An 8508-nucleotide genomic window follows, 5' to 3' on the forward strand; every position below is an offset into this window, starting at 1 on the left:
GTATACTCAATGCTCGGATTAAAATCTTGGAGCATTTCCACCCAACGAGTTTGCCGAAGATTTGGGTTAGGCTGGGTGAAGATGTACTTGAGACTCTTGTGATCGGTGAACACTTCAACCTTTCGTTCCAATAAGAGGTGTCTCCAAGTCATTAGAGCGTGTACCACTGCTGCCAACTCAAGATCATGCACAGGATAATTCTTCTCAGTTGGCTTCAACTGCCTCGAGGTATAAGCTACCACTTTCTTCTCTTTCATCTGAACTGCACCAAGACCTAGAAGAGAGGCGTCGCGGAACACTTGGTAAGGTTTGGAGTCATCAGGACGAACCAAGACTGAAGTAGAGGTGAGGTTCTCTTTGTGTGTGTCGAAGGCCAACTGACACTCTGGAGACCATGCATACTTCACACCCTTCTGAAGAAGACTTGAGAGAGGCTTAGCAATCTTGGAGAAGTTCTCAATGAACCTTCTACAATAGCTTGCAAGCCCGAGAAAGCTTCGAAGCTTCTTCACATTTTGCGGAGGCTCGCACTCAACAACGGCATGCACCTTCGACGGATCAAGTTTGATGCCCTCGGCAGAGATGATGTGCCCAAGATAGACGACTTGTTTCAACCAGAACTCACACTTGGAAAACTTGGCATAGAATTTGTGCTCTCTCAACTTATCAAGCACCAGCGTGAGATGTTCTTCATGTTCTTCCTCAGTCTCTGAAAAGACCAGAATATCGTCGAGATACAGCAAGACGAACTCATTCTTGAACGGAGAGAATATGTAGTTCATCATTCGACAAAATGTCGGTGCAGCATTTTCCAGACCAAAAGACATGACCGTATACTCATACGAGCTAAAACTTGTCCTGAAAGCAGTCTTTGGAATGTCCTCTTCGCGAATGCGAATTTGATGATAGCCCATTCTGAGATCGAGCTTGGAGAAGATCTTAGCCCCTTTCTACTGCTCAAACAATTCATTTATGTTAGGAAGTGGATACTTGTTCCTGATTGTCTTATTATTGAATGGACGGTAACCGACACACAATCGGTCTGTGCCATCCTTCTTCTTGACCAACAATACTCCACAGCCACAAGGAGACGACCTTGGTCTGATCAGACCCAACCGCTCCTGCTCATCGAGTTGCCTCTTAAGTTCCTTCAGCTCTTCTGGACCCAATTTGTACGGCCGTTTGCACACAGGCTCAGTACCTGGTTCAAGCTCAATAACAAATTCAACTTCTCGGTGTGGAGGCATTCCTGGCAGTTCTTCTGGAAACACATCTTCATATTCGCAGACCACTGGGACTTGCGAAATAGGATTAATCTCACCCTTTTCATTTAAGGAAAATAGACGGATTGTGTGATCACGCGCCGCGAAGATAATCACGTCCTCGGAAGAATTAGTAAGCTTCACTTCTTTAGCTACACAATCAATCGATGCCTTGTTCATGGCCAACCAGTCCATAGCAAGGATCAAATAAATGTAGGAATTGCCCAAGACAATAGGAGACGCTAGAAAAGAATAACTACCCATCTTGACAGAAACATCCGGAACCAACATGTGAGAAGTCATACGCATTCCCGGAGAAACCACGTGGAAGGGACTATCCAAGTGAATTGCGGGAATATCATGCTTAGCAATGAAAGGCTTGGAGATGAAGCAATGCGATGCACCAGAATCAAATAACACTTTAGCAGGAATATCATTAACGAGGAGGTTACCCATAATCACATCTGACGAGTTTTCTGCCTCAGCCGCATTCACCATGTTGACTCGAGCAGACCTGGGGTTGAACTTGACGATAACATTGCTTGGATATTTGCCTGGAGGAGGAGGCGGAAGACGGAGCTGAGAAGTGCACTTGTTGGCATAGTGACCCTTCTGCCCACACTTGTGACAAGTAACATCTGCTGGCTGACGGTACTATGTCTGAGGAGGCCCTTGCTTCTGCTACTGGAATCTCTGCTGGAAAGCTGGGTTGGGTGGGTGGGAAGAACCACGGCCACCTGAATGCTTGAACTGCTGTGTGTGCCGAGGAGGAGGAGGAGACACCCAATACTTCTGTTGCTTGTGAACCACGTGAGTTTAGGAAGACGAGTTGGAATCTCTGAAGCGCTTCTTAGAATTCTGCACCCTGAGCAAAGCTACCTCAACCCTGAGAGCTAAGTTGTAGAACTTATCGAACTCCATAGGATCGTGCAAATCGAGAGCTAACTACAAGTCTTCTTTCAAGCCACCTCTGAACTGATAAATCTTGCTCTTTTGATGAGGGATATTCTGCAAGGCGTATCGGGATAGCTCGTGGAACTCTACGTCCTACTTGTACACGGAGTTACCACCTTGCTTCAAGATCCTGAACTTCTCACGCATTTCCTCCACAAAGCTAGACGGGATGTAGTGGGACCTGAAGTCTCGACAGAACTCATCCCAAGTGATCACTCTAGCACCCCTGGAATCCTTCAACTGTTGCGACCAGATAGATGCTTGCCCCTTCAGCTGGAATGTTGCAAACTTGACAAAATCCTCTAGACCAACATTGCTACATTCAAAGTGCTTGTTCATGTCGCAGATCCAATCCTCAGCATCAAACGGCTGGTCACATGACGTGAGGGTCTTCGGCTGATTTGACAGGAACTGACTCAGATTAGCAAACTGATTTCCACCATGATTGAAGTTGCCTTGTTGCTGATTAGTCCTCTCTTGCAACAACTGTATCAGCATCTGAGCGTTTGCATTTGTAGCAACCGTCACCGCTTGCCAAGCCTCTAGAGGAGGAGGTGGCGACGGAGGAGGATTCTCCATAGGAGGAGGTGGTGGCGGCACATCCTCACGACCTGGATTCTGACGAGTTGGTCGAGCCATCCTGAAGACGGACAACACATTAGCCCACAGAATAAATTGAAGGTATAGATGAATAAAAAAGGCAGGAATATCTGAACATGAATATTAGCAATTGCACTCGAACAAAATAGAAGAATGCTTCCTCAAAGTGACTGTCGACAAAATTCTGATTAAGACCACTTGCAAACAAGTATGAGCTAGAACTGCTCGGAACAAACATATGATCGAGATTTCATCCGATATCTTCGTGGATAAGATCGCACGGGCTCAAATTTACAATACCCGTCCTATGCAAGTTAGTGCACACGACTTACGAAGTATTCCCGAGTCGTAGCATGCTACAAACACTCTTTAAGACACAACGAGAACCGTTGTAAGACGACCGTGAACAAACATACCCACTGAATGTCGAATCCCAACCTCACATCATACATCTGTAGGAAGATTGTCCTATAAGTCACTACTTGATATCCCACCTATGAATTGCCGAAATATCTGGTCATGCAATCTGGTACACAGATACAAGGAATAATGTTCTCACAACTCCTATACTAACCCGTCGAATGTATCACATCCGTCAACACATAACCAGAATCTCAGACCTTCATCTACTACAGGCCCTCGTGATCACAATGATACAAAGTATGGTAGTACTCCCGAACAATCTGCACCAGTACTAGGGACATTGGTGTTATCTCGCCACTACTAGTATTGAAGCAATTACGAACATCCTTCGTTCTGAGATACTCCGAAATCTGAATGATGGCGATGTGGACAAGAATCCCCTGGAGCTCAACTCCCCGGAAGAAATCAAGGCAGACAGGAGGCACTAAGACAAAACTCCGTCACATCGATATCATATAGATTTCAAAATACCCGCGTGATCCTAAAAAACTTTTTGAGCGAGAAGAGTAGTAGAATTAAGATTTCCTAAGTCGGGAACCTCACCAGAGCATGGAAGAGGAGAAAAAGAAACCTACTCTCCGATATAACTAAGACTCACATCATTTTACTAGACTCGACTCGGCCAAGTACGATCACACATAGGCTCCTATGGTCGTAAGGCTCTGATTACCAACTTGTAACGACTAATATGCGGTCCTTTCCGATTTAGGGAATGAGGCCCAAAATGGAAAGAAGCGCATCTAAGCGTTTCGCAAGCACGATAACATAGCACATACATAATAAAAGAATGACCAATAGGGAATCGTTTGCCATGTCATAGATAATATCAGAGTTTACATCACACATTTATTCAGATAAGGTAGTTCGCTACGGACTTCATAACATGAGAAAAGGCTATACTACCCTGCAAGCTTGCCCACGATCATGACCATGACTCAGTCTTCTGGATAGTTCACGTACAGGCGGTCGTTCTCCTCATCGTACTGCCACGCCAGCTGTGTGCCATCGGGATCACCTGTGTCGGGCGTACCTGTACCTGTTGGGGTGTTGAAGTAATCTGTGAGCCACAGGGACTCAGCAATCTCTGACCTCAGTACCGAAACTAGTCAAGTCATTAGGTGAGGAAGGTTCAGTGTTTAGGTTGCAGCATCCTAAGCATTTATGGTGGCTAACTTACGTAGAACAAGTTATTCATGGTGGTCTATGCTAGCGGGCGAAGACTAGCTTATCAATAAGTGATCCTGAACACCTACTTACGTCAAACATAACCCCGCCGTGTTCCCGATCGAAGAGAGGTCTTCGAAGGGGGCAGTCACGGTTACGCACACGGTTGGCAACTTTATTAGAATTAGTTCAAGTTATCTAGAAACGGATGTTAACAAATATTCCAAGTTGCCACATAACCGCCGGCACAGCTTTCCGAAAGATTAAACCCTGTAGGGGTTCTCCAACTAGTCCATCACAAACGGTCACGGGCCGCAAAGTAATCCTCTAGCACGAATCTCGTGATCTCATCGGATTCCTTAGAGGAAAACCTCAACTCTGGGAGAACAAAACCTTCACCGGGATTCCTATACGCAAGATATATCGCTAAGGTAAGACAAGACTAGAAGGACCTCCCTCGTGTCGACGACCGCGATAAGAGCCGTGTATCTCAGTCTCAGGACACGACGGATGAGCGATGGTTACCATGCCAAAACACCGAGTTTCCCCGGGGAGCGTAATAAGCTGCTCTGGGTTGGACCAACACTCATGAGGAGCGCTGGCCCGGGTTGTTGATTAATTCTTGGGGTAGCAATTCCCTATGCAAATTATTATTAACTGATTAGCATATTAAAACCAATGTTGGGTCCTGCCGGACAAGTCTTAACACTACACGATTTATCAAGGGGGTCCCATAACAACCCCGAATGTGTTAGGAGCGATCAGTTATGGAATCAAACACCGGTAGCCGGAAACTATGGCGGCAATAACGGAACAAAACACCCGGTAGAAGGCCAGGCCTCCCGTCATGTACCAAGTATATAGGTGCATTAATTAAATAACAGATTTAACATAATGATATCAAACTCATGTTATCACATGAGACAATTGCACCTGCAACTAGCAACGCTAACATTAGAAGCTGAGCAAGCCTACTTAGCCATTCAGTATTTGCTAGGAGGGGAAAGTGTTTGGGTTTCATGGCAATATCATGAGGCAATTATTTCAGTGGTAGGCAGCGAGCATATGACGAACGAAACGTGAATCTTGGCACAACAAGACTAGAGATGGTATCAAGGTCACGTCATCTTGCCTGTGATGTCTTCAGCTTGGAACTGCTCTTGTTCGTCCTACACGTACTCTCCCGGATCCACGTACTCGCTCTCCGATCCCAGTGCTACCCAACATTAAAATAGCATCCAATGAACAACAGCACAACATGATGCAACAAGCACATGATGCATGAGTTGAGAATGTAGCATGCATCTCTATTCTAATCACTTGCATATACATGAGAAGAAACTACAAACTTATGGGCAGAACTTCCCCCTAAGCTATCTTGACATGCATGAAGATGACATGAACCGATGCGTCACGCGAAAACGATGCAAAAACATATAAAGAACGTTACGAACGGAGCTACGGATCAACCGGAAACAATGAAACAAGAAATGGAGTCCTACGGATCAAAACTACCACAAGCACTCTCCAATGGCATACTTATGGTAGTCCCAGGTTGCCAAATGCTCAAACAACCAAACATAGATGGGGTGGTGCAAGGAAACTCACCCCAGCATCAACTATGCACTCACAAGCATCAAAACAACAAAACTATACATTCTGTCCTAAACAGCAACATAGCAGTCTGAGAGCTACATGCAAAGCACCTACAACCACCCAAATGTGCCAAATAAGATATGTGGCAAGATATATTCAAAATCTCTACAAGCATGAGCAAAGAGATAATACAAAGGAGTTACACACAGAAAGATCTACACCTGCCAACTTGGACAAAAATATCAGTTTTTAGCGACTTAGTGAAATTGTCAAATTATCACTAGTTGTTTATGCTCTGGAGCATTTTGACAGCACCCAAAACAGTATCTACAGGAAGTCAAATGGAATGAAAATTGACAGATAGCTAGACAAACACAAAAGCTCCAACTTTCTAGTTGATTTCAGGGGCTGATTCCCAACACATGAACTTTTGCAAGCACAACTACAAGGGAAGAAAATAACAGCAATTTCTCAGACTTAGTGAAAATCACAGATTTTCACTAAGCTGATATTTTTAGCCACATGCCTACTTTGACTAGGCACCATTTGCACATGGAAACGCTTAAGCATGAAACAACACCACCATCTTGTAGAGGGGTTCACCCTCTACTGCCACAATAAGGAATCATCCTCTTGGGCTTACCACATCACATGGAACAAAACAAAAAAATGGCATTCTGAGGAAGTGTTCCAAAGGGAAATATGATTCCACCATTGGATTCCTGGGATCATTCTACCCCAAAAACATATATAATACCTAGGTACTTGCATAGAGAAAATGGGCACAAAGCTAAGAAGAAATGCTACATTGAATCACATGATGCAAATAGTGCTATAACACATGTGTTGCACACTAGTCATCACCTACACATGCCCTTGCACACACTCACAACTTCAATGGTGAAATGAGGGTGTATACCTCATGTATGTGTGCCATAGCACATCACCATACACACTCACATCCTTCAAGCGTACACACACTTCACATACATACACTCCAACAACTACCACTATCTCCTACTCACATATGCTTGCACTCAAGTGCTCATCAAGGCAACCATGCCTTGGGCATGTGGGTTTCACACACACAATGTCATACATGCTTATATCTACATCAACACAAGGACATCTCCTACACCTACACTAGTGCATAACACCACAAGTTCACAACACACATACACATGGTGACTTACAGCTACACACCCCTTGGGTGCTTGCACCACACAAGCACACATGCACATATATGCTTGCACACACAAATACTAGCATCACCTACACACACACTCATCAAACACTAACTCCTACACATGCATATCACACAATCTTGCATCACATATACACCCTACACCAAGCACTAGCTCACTAACATAAGCATACCAAACTACTCATGCACACTAACTAGAAGAAGGGAAAAATCTACTGGTTGTGAGGCAAAAAAAATACCACACTTGTTGACCTAGCATACCACAACAACTAATATGGCCAACAATGAAAAACAAGAAAAGGAAATAGACAAAAATAAAAGGGGCTTGGGGGGAATCGAACCCAGGTGCCCCTGGTTCACCACCAGCACTAGCGCCACTAGGCTAGCAGCCTTGGCTCGACAAAACAGAGGGGTAAAATAGGATAAGCTATCCCCTGCTGCTACTGTGCCACGAAATCAACAAAACAAAAGGGGCGCTGTGGGTTTTGAACCCAGGACCTGCTGCATAGCAAAACACCACCTACCACTGCGCTGCTGCAATGATTCTTAACAGAGAGGGGGTTGTGCTCTTTTGAGCAACCCCTCTGGTTCTATCTCTGCCCGACGGTGTCCGGAATAGGGGAGGTCACCGCCAGCGTTCTACTTCAAATTGAGCAACGACTCTTCGATGGAAGGGATAAGGAGCTCCCACAGTTCCATTCCACTACCGAACTCTCCACGAGACGGCCTACATCTACTGCTACAACAAGCACGGCGGCGCCAGTGACAGAGAGAAGAAGGCGGCGATGATACGACCCTAAACGCGTGATCTAGCTACGGGGGTAGGGAAAGCTTGCCCGTGCTCACCCACTGGTCGAGGAAGCCGAGCCTGCCGAAGAGGAAGTAGGGTAAGAAACCGAGGCGGAGGAGATCGTCGGCGCGGAAGAGGAAGAAGGGGGCGGCATCGACGTTGTGTAAGCAGACCCGATCTGCACCTCCTAGCTGCGGGAACGGAGCCCCTTGAGGTCCCGCGTGCTCATGTGTTGCTCGGAGAGGGTGGAGACGCACGGAAACTACGGCAAGGAGATCCTCAAGTTACGGCCATGGCGGAGGAGGAGCTCGACCCGACTTCTTTCGATCTGGGGAAAGGGAGGAGGAAGAGGAAGGGAGTGGCGGCGGCTTGGAGGAACCCTAGGCCCTGCACGGACGCCAAGGGGGCTTTATAGGAGGAGGAGGAGGCGAGGGACACGCGGCCTCGACGTCTGTTAGACGGCGTCGTGTCTGTCGCGCTGTCTTTGAAGAAGACTGACGGAAAGGCGACAGAGG

This window comes from Hordeum vulgare, chromosome 3H (assembly GCF_904849725.1).
Source record: "Hordeum vulgare subsp. vulgare chromosome 3H, MorexV3_pseudomolecules_assembly, whole genome shotgun sequence".
NCBI classification, from domain to species: Eukaryota; Viridiplantae; Streptophyta; class Magnoliopsida; order Poales; family Poaceae; genus Hordeum; species Hordeum vulgare.